The 12,016-nt window shown below is 38.9% G+C and overlaps 1 long non-coding RNA gene across 1 annotated transcript; it reads right to left on the minus strand.

Annotated features, from left to right (window-relative positions):
• Positions 1-6,764: 6,764 nt before the first annotated feature.
• On the minus strand, positions 6,765-8,221 carry LOC108522157 (uncharacterized). Its single transcript, XR_001883391.1, has 2 exons — positions 7,944-8,221; positions 6,765-7,230 (listed from the first exon to the last, which is right to left on the minus strand). It is a non-coding gene; the product is annotated as an uncharacterized LOC108522157 (long non-coding RNA).
• Positions 8,222-12,016: the final 3,795 nt, after the last annotated feature.

The raw sequence follows: 12,016 nt of genomic DNA on the forward strand, positions 1-12,016 counted from the left end.
ACACACACACACACACACACACACACACACACACACACACACAGACAAATTAAGCTGGATGTGGTGGAGGTGCTTGTAGTCCCAGCTACTCAGGAGATGAAGGGGAGAAGATCTCTTGAGCCTGGGAGTTCAAGGCTGCAGTGAGCTATGATTGCCTTCACCCTGGATGACAGAGTGAGATACTGTCTCACACACACAAAAAAAAAAGAAAGAAAGAAAAATGAAACTGCTACCCTGCTACCTTGCTTTCCAGAGTGTATGAGTGATCGAGTTTCTCTGATTTTTTGCCAGTATTTTTTATTTTAGCCATTCTTACAGGTGTGCAGTGCTATCCTATTGTGGTTTTAATTTGCATATCCTTAATGGCTACTGATGTTGAACATCTTTTAATGTGGTTATTTGTCAGCTGTATATCCTGTTGGGTGAAACATCTCTTTTGTGTTTTTTGTCCATTTTCTACTTGGATTGTTTGTTTTCTTACTGTTCAGTTTTGAGAGTTGTCTGTATATTCTAGATATAAATCTTTTGTCAAATATGTGGTTTGCAAATATTCTGTCAGTCTGTGGCGTGTCTTTTCTTTCTCTTAAAATGATTTTTCAAAGACAAATGTTTTTAATTTTAATGAAGTCAAATTTAGCAACTTTTCCTTTTATGGATTGCGCTTTTGGTGCTAAGTTTAAGAACCCTTTGCCTATCCTTACATCCCAAAGATTTTCTTCTATTTTTTTTCTAACAGCTTTATAGTCTTACATTTTACATTTAAGTCCATGATCCATTTTAAGTTAAGTTTTGTGTAAAGTATGAGGCTTACTTAAGATTCTTTGAGTTTTTTTTTTTTTAACCTGTGGATATACAATTGTTTAGCACCATTTGTTGAAAATGCTATCTTTCCTCCATTGAAGTGATTTTGCATCTTTTCCAAATCAGTTAAGTATATTTGTGTAGTCAATTTTTGGGTTCTCTGGTCTGTTTTAGTGATCTATGTTTTTGTCTGATACCACAGTCTTTATTACTGCAGCTATTTACAAAACAAGTCTTGAAATTGGGTAAATAATGCCTAGAACTTCTAGAATTAATAAGGAAGTCCGGGAAAGTCATAGAATACGACATAAACATTAAAATTGATTAGATTTATATATATTAGCAATGGACATCAAAATTAAAAATATAATACCATTTATAATCACTCAAATAAAAAAATTATTAGGTATAAATCTGACAAAACTTGTACCAGGAAATGTATGCTAAAAACTATAAAATGCCCAAATTGATATAAAAGGTTTAACATAATGTCTATTAAAATCCCAACAAGAGCTTTTGTTAATGTAGAAAAGATTATTATAAAATTTATGTAAAGGCAAGAGTACTAGAATTAAAAAAAGAATATCCACTAAAAACCTCCAGCTAACATTATACTTAATGGTGAAACACTGAATGTTTTCCTGTAAGATCAAGATCCAGGCGAGGGTATCCACTCTCACCACACTTATCTGACACAGTGCTGAATGATCTAGCCAGTGCAAAATGACAAGAAAAGGAAATAAGAGCATATAGATTGGAAAGGAAGAAATATTGTATTTTCTGTGTTGTTTTCCTTTTTTTCAATTACATTGATTTCTGCTCTTGATTCTTTCTTTCTTTCTATTTGCTTTGGGATTTTTTTTCTTTTTCCACCTTCTTGAGGTGTGCTATGGTTTGAACGTGTCCCACAAAGCTCATGTATTGAAAACTTGATTCCCAGTGCAGCTGTGTTAAAAGGTAGGGCCTAATGGGAAGTGTTTGGGTCAGGCTCACTGCCCTTGTGACCATTCATGCTCTTATCTCGGGAATGGGTTCCTTATAAAAGGATGAGTTCAGCCCACTCTTGCTCTCTCTTTGCCCTTCCACCATGAGATGACACAGCAAGAATGCCCTCACCCATGCTGGCCCCTCAATCTTGGACTTCACAGCTTCCAGAACCATGAGCCAATACATTTCTGTTCATTGTAAATAACCCAGTCTCAGGTATTCTGTTACATAGCAGCACAAAATGGACTAAGTCAAAGTGGGAGTTTAGGTTATTGATTTGAGATTTTTCTTCTTTTCTAATGTATGCCTTCAATGCTACAAATTTCCCTTTCAAGACTGCTTTAGCTGTGTCCTGTAAATTTTGATATGTCGTATCTTTATTTTCATTCACTTTCATGCTTTTCCCGTTCTAATATTTCTGAAACTTTCTCTTTGACCCATGGACTAATTAGAAATTTCTAAGTGTATAGAGATTTTCTTTTTTTTTTTTTTTTTTTTTTTTTTTTTTTTTTTTTTTTTTTTTTTACGTTGACCTTGGAGAATCTGATGACTACATGTCTTGGGGATAGTTGTCTTGCATAGTATCTTGCAGGAATTCTCTGTATTTCGTGCATTTGAATGTTGTTCCCTCTATTGAGGGTGGGGTGATTTTAGTGAACAATATTCTCAAATATGTTTTCAAGTTGCTTTTCTCTCTCTTTTTTTTCTGGGACACCAGTTCATCTTAGATTTGGTCTTTTTATATGGTCCTGTATTTCTCAGAGGTGTTGTTTATTCTTTTTTATTATTTCTTCTTTATTTTTGTCTGACTGATTTAGTCTGGAGGACAAGTCTTTGAGCTCTGAAATTCTTTCCTCATCTTAGTCTGTTCTGCTGTTAATACCTGTGATTATATTATGAAGTTCTTGTAGTATGGTTTTCAGCTCTGTTAGATAAGTTTGGTTCTTTCTTAAAACGGCTATTTTGTCTTTCTGCTCTTATATTGTTTTATTGTAGTCCTTACATTTCTTGGATTGGGTTTCAATTTTTTCATGAATCTCAATAATCATTGTTCCTATCCATATCTTGAATTGTATTTTTGGCATTCTAGTCATTTCAGCCTAGTTAGGAACCATTGCTGGGCAACTAACGTGGTCATTTGGAGGAAGGAAGACACTCTGGCTATTTGAGTTACCAGAGTTCTTTCACTGGTTCTTTCTCATCTGTGTGGGCTGATGTTCCTTTAACTGTGGTGGAATTTGCATACAGTCAGTTAACTTTGTATCTGAATGTTTTCAGATATTCATATCTGGATGTTTTCAAAAGCATGAGGATTTATGCTGGGTCTTTATTTGTAGCTTAATTCTTATCTTTGTTTCACAGGGAGGTATATTAGCAAAGTATTTTTGGTGGTTCAGTTTATCCTGTAATTCAGTAGATGGCACTTACACTTAATGGCCTGTATGTAGACTTTTGCTTAGCCCCATGGCTCTTCTGTGTTTTCTCACATTTGCACCTGTGCTCCCTCTTAGTGTTCTGTGTGGACTCCTCTACGACTTTAGTGCTGGCTGTAGATCTCAGCTTGGCACTCCTGGACTTCAGGTCAGTTGAGGAAGGAGCTGGAAAGCAGCAAAAATGGTTGTTCTCTTGTTACCAGTGAAAGGTACCCAGGTTACCAGGAGTAAATCTCTTCAGGTCTTCAGCAACCTCAATTTTTGCCTACTCAGAAAAAAGAATTTGACTGAGGGGTATAAGGCATTAAAAAAGACTGAGGCAAGTTTCAGAGAAGGAGTGGAAGTTTCTTTAAAAAGGCTTTAGAACAGGAAAAAAAGGAAAGTACACTTAGAAAAAACCCAGTAGGTACATGAAGGTCAAATGCGGTATTTAACCTTGATCCTAGGACATTATAGGCTGACCCCTTTTTCACGATTCTTCCCTTAGGGTGGGCTGTCTGCATGCGCAGTGCCCTGCTTACCCTTGGGAGGTTAGCACATGCAGTGTGTTCAGGAAGCTGTATGCAAGCCCATCTGAGGCTTTCTTCTCCTTTCCAGTGGAGTGCCCCAGAAGGTCATACTCTGCCACTTTGTCTCTTAATCCACATGCCCAAGAAGATGCTTCTCCCTGGCATCTGCATTCAATTAACACTTTAGTGCAACAGGTGTGGACCATCAGGAAATGGCTTCTCCCTGGCACTGGCTGCCAATTTGTCACTTTTAGAGAGGCAATGTGATAATTGCTGAGCCATCGCCTGACATTCCTAGTGGGTGGGGGACAGCCCTCTCCTGCCCAGCTCATGCCTATTTAACTACCTGTAACACTCCCTCCTTCCACTGGCAGCTCTATCGCAGGAAATGTAGAGTTGTGACTGGCCTGAGAGCCCAAGTTGTGTTGGGTGGCTGGGGTTCCAGATTGGGAGGTAGTAGCATGGGCATAGTGAGTAGTAGTAAGGGCATGCACCTACATGAAAAATAGTCTGGCCTCTTTTACATAATGCAGCTGTGTCATGCTGTAATCACTTCACTCCTTCCCGAGGCTGAGGACAGTAGGAGTGGGAGCTGTGAGACAGAAAAACTGGTGAACCTGTCTGATCTCATTGGGTGCTCCATCTCAGGGAAGTGCGGGGCTGTTACTGGCATGAGAGATCAGGTGGGGCTGGGGTGACCATGCTAGCATCGCAAGCCAGTGGGCCTTGTCCAGCAAGGAGCACTGGAGACAAGGCCTACAATCTGTCTGCTTTTTAGTCCTGTAAATTCAGCCCCTATTCTGGGGTCATGTGAGGGAGCCTTGCCTCACCTGTTGCTAGAGCTGCAGCCACTGATGCCAGGGTGTCTAGGCATCCAAGGCACCTGGGACTCCAATTGGGCCTAAGCAGTAGCTCTGCCCAGACTCCATGTAGTTCTCTTTATCAGTCTGCAGGTGGAGGCCCAGCTTCACGTGCAGGTCATGGGGATCTCCTAAGCCCCAAATTCCAAAAGTCTCTGGCAGAAATGTTGTTACGCAAGGGTTCTCAGTCACTCACAACTTCTCCTGGTGGGGAGCCTACCCCTCACTCCAGGCCAGTCTCAGGGCGGGTGGCTTTTTTTTTTTTTAAACTTTTGTCCATTCTCTGTGGGTCTTGTTGCTTCCTTAATGTATCCCAACATGTTAACCTGGATATTCCAGTTGAGGAACTAATGTTTACTCACCACTCTTTCTCCTCTCCAGTAGAGCAGTTCATACTAAGTACTTCTAGTCAGCCATCTTCCAGGTTCGTTATCCCCAGATACTTTACTTTTTATTGTAGCAATTTTCAATGGGATTGCATTCATTCTCAGGTTGATCATTATTGTTGTATAGAAATGTTACTGATTTTTAAAATTGATTTTTGTATCCCAAAACTTTGCTGAAGTTGTTTATCAAATTTAAAAGTCTTTGAAGTTGTCTTTTGGAGATGTTTTAGATACAGGATCATATCATTAGCAAACAGAGATAATTTGACTTCCTGTTTTCCAATTTAAATACCTTTTATTTTTCTTGTCAGATTCCTCTAGCTAGGATGTCCAGTACTATCTTCAATAACAGCAGTGAAATTTGGCGTCCTTGTTTTGTTCCATTTCTTAGGGTAAATTCTTTCAACTTTTCCCCATTCAGTATAAAATTGGCTGTTGGTTTGTGTTATATTTATATAGATTTTTATTATTTTGAAATATGTTCCTTCTATGCCTAATTTGTTGTGGGTTTTGATAATAAAGAGATACTAAATTTTCTTGTAAATTTAGAGACTTCTCAAAAGAAGATATTTATGCAGCCAACAAACATGAAAAAACACTCATCATCACTGGTCATTAGAGAAATGCAAATCAAAACCACAATGAGATACCATCTCACACCAGTTAGAATGGTGATCATTAAAAAGTCAGGAAACAATAGATGTTGGAGAGGATGTGGAGAAATAGGAATGCTTTTACACGGTTGGCGGGAGTGTAAATTAGTTCAACCATTGTGGAAGACAGTGTGGCGATTCCGCAAGGATCTAGAACCAGAAATACCATTTGACCTAGCAATCCCATTACTGGGTATATACCCGAAGGATTATAAATCATTCTACTATAAAGACACATGCACACGTATGTTTACTGTGGCACTATTCACAAGAGCAAAGACTTGGAACCAACCCAAATGCCCATGAATGATAAAGAACATGTGGCACATATACACCATGGAATACTATGTAGCCATAAAAAAGGATGAGTTCATGTCCTTTGCAGGGACATGGATGAAGCTGGAAAGTATCTCAGCAACCTAACACAAGAATAGAAAACCAAACACCACATGTTCTCACTCATAAGTGGGAGTTCAATAATGAGAACACAAGGACATAGGGAGGGGAACATCACACACTGAGGTGTGTTGTTGGTGGGGACCTAGGGGAGGGATAGTACTAGGAGAAATACCTAATGTAGATGATAGGCTGATGGGTGCAGCAAACCACCATGGCACATGTATACCTAGGTAACCTGCACGTTCTACACATGTACCCCAAAACTATTATTAAAAAAAGATTTCATATTTGCTGATATCTCAAGGAAGCAGTATGCTGGAAAAATAGAGGTGAAGTGAATAGTAACATAAAGGAAGCTACAACTCACCAAGTATCAACAGAAATGATCAACACTCCTTGGGTGCCAGAAACCAGCTTAGCCAGGGTGCATACTTGTATCACTGGAGAATAGGTAAGCTGGGTTAACTTCAAAGACCCCCTGGCCAACTTAAAATTATATTGTTTAATCCTCTTTTACTTGGACCACAACACTGAATCTGGATAAAAACCAATTATTCCTTTCTGTTTCAGTTGCCAAGCAAGGAAAACAGCTCTTCTGCCCAAGCTTTCTAGGTCATACTCTTCATATCTTTGTATCCCAACTTTCTGGATCTGAATTTTATAGCTAACAATAGGGCACTGCCTCTCTACCATCTCCTGTCCCCTACACAGACACACACACACACACATAAAACTCTTAATTACAATAATGTTTATATATCTTTGATCATTTTTTTAAAGTTCTTTGAACATGTTAGCAAACTTTATCCTACCTTTTAAATTTTCTTTAAGCATTGAAAACTTTACAAACCATCAGTTATCTTAAAATGGTTGAGATTCTTTTTCCTTTTTTCCCTTAAAGAGTCTACACCAGGGTGGGTCTTTTAGACACCCCTATTTTCTAAGGGCATGTAATCGATTCTCAAATCAACTTTTTCCAAATAGAAATTCCTGTACCAACAGGGCCAGTCTACGGTAAATTAATTTAGATGATGGTGTTAGTTTTCAAAACACCTTTAATAAGCAAATAAAGGGGCGATGTAAAATGTGGCAGTTTGCTTGGTAAATCTTAATTGCGAAATTTCTTCTTCTTTCGGAACTTTTTTCCTGCTGCATTTGCTGCTTTTTCAGCCATGATCTCTAAGTACTTCCTTCGGTTGTATCTGAAAAGAAAAATCAGAACTTTATGTTTGATATATCAGACATTAGAAGTTAATATAATCTTGGGGTAAAAGTTGGGAATGGAGTGGTGGACAAGACAAGTGTAGTCTCTGACCTCATAGCGCTTGCTTGCAATCTAGGGAGAAAAAATGGCAACTGTGGTTGGAAGACTTTCCTACTATATGCACTATATCCATCTATCTATCCATATATCCATATATCATCTATATATGCACTATATCCATCTACCAGGCTGTATCAAATGCTTTAAACATTTTTGATGGATAAAAATGCAAAAATCAGGATGAGAGCAAAACACACTTAACCTGAAAATCCACAGTATGATATATTTCTTAGAACCGACCAATGGTTTTCAAAGTGTGGTCTGTGGAGTAGACCCTTTCAAGGAATTCATTAGGTAAAAACTATTTTCTCAAGAATACTAAGGCATTAATTGCTCTTTTCACCCTCATTCTCTCATGAGTGTAGTGTTTTCCAGGGGCTATGTGATGTGTGGTATCTGCAGAAGCAGGTATGAGCCTCTGTCTTTAGTTAAGCCACACATTAGAGAGATTTGCACTAAATTATTTTTCATAAAAATACATATGTTAATACGTTATGGATTATATTGAGTTAAATTATCTGAAATTTTATAAGTTTATACATATTTTAAAGCAAAGTATACATATTATAAAATAAATATAAATTCCTCTACCTTCTGAACTCAGAATCAGCCAGCAGTTCTTCCACAATAGTTCTTTTCCTTTGCTTCTTGGGAATTCGTGAATGGTAGAAATCAGCTGGATTGTCAACAATGGTTCCAATCTGTGAACAATTGATTGAAATAAGTCATGTACTACCTGAGTGCCAAGATGCTTTCACACTTCAGTGTAGCTCTAATTATATTTAGAGAAAGGAATGGAAAGAACAAGCTTACATTACACTAATAGTAATGTAAATTTTGCCACTTATTTAAAGCAAAAAAACAAACAAAAAAACACACTGGTGCTACTAATTATGTTTCTTCAGTAGTTTATAGTAGATCCAAAATTTCTTTGCTAAACACTAAATTCATGATACATAGTGTAACTAAAGGAGAAAAGTGGAACAGATAATATATACTTTTTGTTCTAATTTCCCAAATCAATGAATTAGACACATAAATTCTACTACATACCTATTGTTTCCTAGGTCATCACAAAGGTTGCCAGCTTAGCCTACTTAGTGATCATTCTGTATCTGTTCATACACTCAACTAAATAAAATTTACAGTGATTACTATGCAGCAGGCACTGTCTTACATGTTAGGGAAACAAAGACAACATCTGGTTCCTGCAGTGAGGAGCCCACAGTCTTAAGGAAGCGCCACAAAAAAGTAACTAAAATATTAAAGCATAACATGTGCGAAACAAAACACTACAGATGCTCTGAAGACAAAGTGATGAACTGTACCTAAGAGAGGTAAGGAAGATTTAACAAAGAATGACAATTTAGCTTGAATTTATATGGGTAAAATTTCACCAAGTAAACGAGAACCATGGATATGCAAAGTCAAATAATGCAGGGACTGGTATGTACACATTCTGACAAGACTGAGTAGCTGAGTGTGTTGGAATTTGTTGGGCTATATGACAAAAGGCAGGTGTTGGGTATGGATTATTAATGGCTAAATGAAGGGATACAGACTCAATCCTATGTCATAATTCATCACTGAATGTTTCTGAGCAGAGGTGTAACATGAACAAATGAAAACATTTTAAAAACCACCTTGAATTAGTACCCGATACCCTCTTTACCCCTCCATCCTGTATGGACTCTTGCTGTTAGGCTAGTACTATTCATATATTCACATACGGAACTTTATAGGTTCAGCAAGTTTTAGCTGACCTGGAAACCATTTGTAACACGATCTCCCTAATGTGATCAAATTAAAAGTTAGTGGCTGCATTGGGTTATGGCCATTATTATATGGCCTATGCAGATATGGTTCATACATNGTTGGTATAAAGTTTCCTTAGTGTTTGCTTGGGTGGGGAAGACTTTAAGTTTCCTTTCTTTATGAAGTTTAATTTAGCAGATATAAACTTCTTGGCTTCGTGTTTTTCTTTAAGAACAATTAAAATAGGCCCCTACATTTTTCTGGGTTATAAGATTTCTGCTGAGAAATCCGCTGTTAGTCTGATGGGATTTTCTTTTTTTTTTTTTTTTTTTTTTTTTTTTTTTGTGAGACAGCGTCTCCGCCTCCTGGGTTCACGCCATTCTCCTGCCTCAGCCTCCCGAGTAGCTGGGACTACAGGCGCCCGCCACCACGCCCGGCTAATTTTTTTGCATTTTTTTAAGTAGAGACGAGGTTTCACCGTGTTAGCCAGGATGGTAGCGATCTCCTGACCTCGTGATCCGCCCGCCTCGGCCTACTAAAGTGCTGGGATTACAGGCGTGAGCCACCGCGCCCGGCCGGGATTTTCTTTATTGGTGATTATATGCTTTTCTCTTTCTACTATTAGGGGTTTGCTTTCATGTTAAATTTACATAGTCTAATGACTACATGCATTAAGATGTCCATCTTGCAGTGTATCTCTCTAGAGTTCTCCAAGCTTCCTGCATCTGGGTGTGTAAAGCTCTAGCAAGTCTAGGGAAGTTTTCGTCAATTATTCTCTTAAATAACTTTTACAAACTTTTTACTTTTGCTTCTTCTCCCTCAAGAATACCGACAACTTTTAGGTTTGGATTGTTTACACAATCCCATATAACTTGAAGTCTTTTTTGTTTAATATTTTTTAAAATGTTTGTCTGATTGGCTTATTTAGAAAGACCCATCTTCAAGCTCTGAAATTTTTTTCTTCTGCTTTCATATTTTGTAATTTCTTTAATAATTTTTTATTTACAGAGGTTCTGTTTTTTTTAATCTATCTCTTTAGTAAATGTTCAATTCATATCTTGTATTGTTTTTCTCATCTCTTCGTGTTGGTTTTCAACTTTCTTTTGGATCCCATTGATCTTCTTTAAAATCAATATTTAAAATTCCTTATTTGCTATTTCAAATATTTTATTTTGGTTAGGTTTCATTACTGGAGAGTTAGTGTGATCCTTTAAAGGTATTTTAACCTGTTTTTTCTTATTACCAGAATTTTTTCTCTGGTACCCTCTTATCTGAATAAATTATATCATCTTATTTTTTAATGTACTTTTGTTTCAATAGGTTTTTTTTTCCTCTTGAATATAACACTATGATGTATGTTGTGTATGGTCATTAGGCTTTGATTCTGAGTGCTTTCAGTGGCAAAAACTCTTTATGAGTGTTTACGTTCACCTTTTTGGTGGTGTCTTTCTAAAATACTTGTTGCAGTAGTAATGTACTGTGCATGTATGCAGGATCATTCTTTCCTGTGGGGCTGGAATGGCTGAGCTCTCAGGAAACTAATTCCCAAGCACTGTGTGGTCATATCTGCAGATTTTGTGTTGAGTTGTGCAGTTCAACCTCCAGTTGAGTAGATAGTGCTTAAAGGGAAGATCCAGCTGCAGCAGGAGCTGAAGTGTATATGCTTGACCTTTGTTTATGGGGAGAAGCTCCCTGTTGCCTCAGACAACTGCCTGGTCTGTGGAATGTCTGGTGTCCTGAGCTAAGCTCAGCCCCAGAGTGGGGACCTAAGATGAGAAGAACTTGGACACCAACCTTGTTCTTTGATATCGCAATGGTGAGCACAAGTACCTGTCCTGATGGGGCTTGAGGTGGTAGGTCCTGGTAAAATGCTCCGAAGTCTCTGCAGGGGGACAGGGGAATGCCCCAGTTTCATGGTGTTAGCAGGCAGGGACACTCTCTGCTTTCCTATCACTTCCCTGTTCTGAAGCTCAGGACTCTCAGTTCAGACAGACACTGCCATCTATCTCCAGGCTGCTGTGTAAGCCGAAAGGTATGAAAGATACCTGATCTAAGGCTCTCCACTGAAATGTCTTTGGTTGCAAAATCTCTTTCCTCTGCTCCAAGTAAGCAGCTTTGTGGCTCTCTTGCTCTCCACTGCAGGTATGTTGCCAGTCCTTGTTGACTGTGAGGGTCCTCAATTTTTATGCAAGCCCAAGCCCAGTGGGAAAACCACCTGTTTGCTGTGCAACTCCCCCTAATGCCCCTAGAATTTTCATCCACAGGAACATCAGTGTCAACCTTCCATAGGGGCAGCCATGACTCTGTCTGCAGCAGTGAGTAGGGAGAGAAGTTTCCTTTGCCATTTCCCATGCCTGCACACTGAGGCCACCTGGCCATTGGTACAGAACAGCTTTCTCCCACAGAGCTGAGCACAGGACCCATGTCTCAGCTGGGAGAGGCACAGTCAATTTTAGTCCACAAGTGCAGAGCTCTCAGGCAGAGGAAATTGCATGCTCTGGTTTTCTTTGTCTCAGGGGATGCTTTCTTGGTGTGCTGCACTCTCCTTTTTCCTAAGAGCAGCATTCCCTATGCTTGAGACCACTAGGAATCCTGCAACTCCCCTCAGTCTAACCAGCTCTATGTGACTGCCACAATACAAGTGGGAGTTAGGGAATATCTATGGCAGGTTCAGTGATGTTAATACCCAAGGGCTGAGATTCCCTGAGTAGAACAGAATCCTACAACAGTGTGCACCCGGTATGGAGCTCACCACCACAGCTTGGGTCCAGGGGGAGGGCCAGAAATCTTGTGTGAGCTGGTAACCCAGTGCAGTTCCCTCAAGAAGTTTCCAAATTGCTGTCCACTCCAGTGCTTGGGCTCACAAGAGCAGAAAAGCTCTCTGTTTAGAAACCAACAGTTTGCGACAG

The sequence above is a fragment of the Rhinopithecus bieti genome, unplaced genomic scaffold (assembly GCF_001698545.2).
Source record: "Rhinopithecus bieti isolate Rb0 unplaced genomic scaffold, ASM169854v2 scaffold_64506, whole genome shotgun sequence".
In the NCBI taxonomy this organism is placed as follows: Eukaryota; Metazoa; Chordata; class Mammalia; order Primates; family Cercopithecidae; genus Rhinopithecus; species Rhinopithecus bieti.